Source organism: Xiphias gladius, chromosome 18, assembly GCF_016859285.1.
Source record: "Xiphias gladius isolate SHS-SW01 ecotype Sanya breed wild chromosome 18, ASM1685928v1, whole genome shotgun sequence".
NCBI classification, from domain to species: Eukaryota; Metazoa; Chordata; class Actinopteri; order Istiophoriformes; family Xiphiidae; genus Xiphias; species Xiphias gladius.
The window spans coordinates 2,479,819-2,482,212 of record NC_053417.1 but is presented as its reverse complement, the minus strand read 5'-3'; the positions used below and the strand labels follow the sequence as shown (position 1 = coordinate 2,482,212).

The following is a 2,394-nucleotide window of genomic DNA, read 5'->3' as shown; positions in this document are numbered from 1 at the left end:
AAATGTCCCTCTATCATTCTAGATGTGAATCAAAAAACCTTCAGCTGATAAGACCCGGAACTGCTTCAACTGATGCTGAATGTGGAGAACACAGTGCAAAAGGGACAGCACTTGTGATCGTCATTCCATTGATTTTTTTATTGATTTTAATACCAGCTGTAGTTTACTTTGTCATGAAGAAAACAGATCTAAAACGTAAGATTTGTGTTCAGTCAAAGAAAATGTTATCATGATGTAATGGATCATAATACTTTCTGCCAAGTCTTGACATTGTTGATTAACATGTTTTTCATTGGTTTTGTTTTTCTTATAGGCAAAAAAAGAAATTCAGGAACATCCAACGGTATGTTTGGTACTTTCTTTTTGAAACTGTACGAATGTATGCACTGTAGAGATGACAGTACTTGGTTTATCTAATTAATTCAATTATGTCATTTATTAATTAGATGGAGAAGCTGGAGTGGAAACATTACGGATGACAGTGTGACCAGCATCAGGTAAGACAGCAGTGTATCCTTCTTTGAAATATATTTTTGGCTGCAACAGCGGGGCCGAATGGTCAGCCGAATGCTGCATGACTGTATTATGTAAATACATATGTATATATATACGTGTGTGTGTATATTTAAATATATGTATTCACTGAATGAATAATGGTTTTACTGCATAAAAAGGGGCTGATTGTTTCCAGTTTCTTTTTCACAATGGCGAAGACAAGAGAGCTGTCTGAGAGCATCAGAAATGCTATTATCAAAAAACATAACAATTCCAAAGGCTACAAAGCAGTCACCAAAGATCTTGAAATCCCTGTTTCAACAGTTTTTAATGTTATCAACAACTTCCACAGACGCTTCCAGGACGTAACGCTAAGGAGAAACTCCTGAGAGAAATCAACGAAGGTTGATGTGGATTGTGGAAAAAACCCCACGCAAGACATCTAAAGAGCCTCAGGCCTACGTTGATTTATTTGGAGTGGTGGTTTCAGCCTGTACCATACGCTGTACACTAAACCAAGTTAGGCTCCATGGGCGCAGGCCACGGAGGACACCAATGTTGAAAGAATGGCACAAAAAGGCAAGACTACTGTTTGCAAAAACTTTCATCGATAAGCCCCAGTTTTTCTGGGATGATATTCTATGGACAGATGAAACCAAAGTAGAGCTCTTTGGGAATACAATGCATCACTTTGTGTATAGGCGATGAAATGAAGCCCAAAAGGAAAAGAACACCCTACCTACAGTAAAACATGGTGGAGGTTCTGTCATGCTTTTCCAGCTGCTTTGCTTCCTCCGGTACTGGAGGCATTGAATGTAACAAAGGAATGATGAAATCATAAGATTACCAATGTATTTCGGAGCAAAAAGTGTTACCCAGTGTTCGAAAACTAAGTTGAGGCAAAGGCCTTGGGTCTTTCAGCAAGACAACGGTCCAAAGCAGACATCCAGCAGCACAAAAGAGTGGTGGAAAAGGAAAAGATGGACTTTTTTAAACTGGCCAGCAATGAGTCCTGACCTGAATCCCATTGAAACCTTTGGAGAGAGCCGTTGAAAATCTGCCATTGCAAAAAAGACTCCTGCAAACTTAAAATAGCTTGAACATATAACAATGGAAGAGTAGCAGCAACTACCAGCAGGTAAACTATAAATAGTTTTAAACATTAGTGTTCATAGTTCATATAGTTCATATTTCTCAATTATTAAAAGTTAATATCAGTGTGCTGTTCCAAGAGCATCACTTATTTACAGAAGGGTTGTTACTGGGGCAAATTTACATTCAAATACTCTTATCAGGTTTCCTTTTTGTCCCTTCATACTGACCTAATTAAACCAAAAAATGTTAACAAGAATAGGTTTCAGAACAGCTTCTACCACCCTTGCTGTGAGCCTGCTACATTTAAATTGTCTCACCCACAAGGACTCATGATGAATAATGGCTCCTTTTTTGCACCTTACCTCCATCACTTATGGACTGCTGGATTAGCTTTTTCAACTATGCATTACAGCAAACCTACAGACTGTTGCACTATGCTCACTTTAATTGTAAAGGCAGCTTTTATTCCTTTACCCTGGCTTTGGACTTTACTCATACAGTGTACAGACTGCTGTACCAAGCGCTGTACGCTGTATACGAAGTATTATTTATATATTGTGTTTTCTAATGTCTACCATTTCTACTGTACACTTGTTACTAAAAAAGCTGTACTAAACTGACATTTTGGAAGTCTCCATCAAATGAAAAACTATACAAAGACATGCCATATCAATTACTTAACCTAACTGCTTTGTTATCTAACTGTCAAATCTTAAGTACACACTTAACAGTTTGTATGTGTAATACATACTTATAAAATGGTAACAGCAGTACACATCTATAACAGGAGTAACATTTTGCTCC

General features: G+C 37.6%; 1 long non-coding RNA gene across 1 annotated transcript in view; it reads left to right on the top strand.

Moving 5' to 3' along the window:
* The window catches only part of LOC120803373, a 371-nt gene extending 175 nt beyond the window's left edge, over positions 1-196 (top strand). Inside the window, exon 2 of the long non-coding RNA XR_005709331.1 lies at positions 23-196. This is a non-coding gene — a long non-coding RNA (uncharacterized LOC120803373). The remainder of the gene's footprint in view (positions 1-22) is intronic.
* The last annotated feature ends 2,198 nt before the right edge of the window (positions 197-2,394 follow it).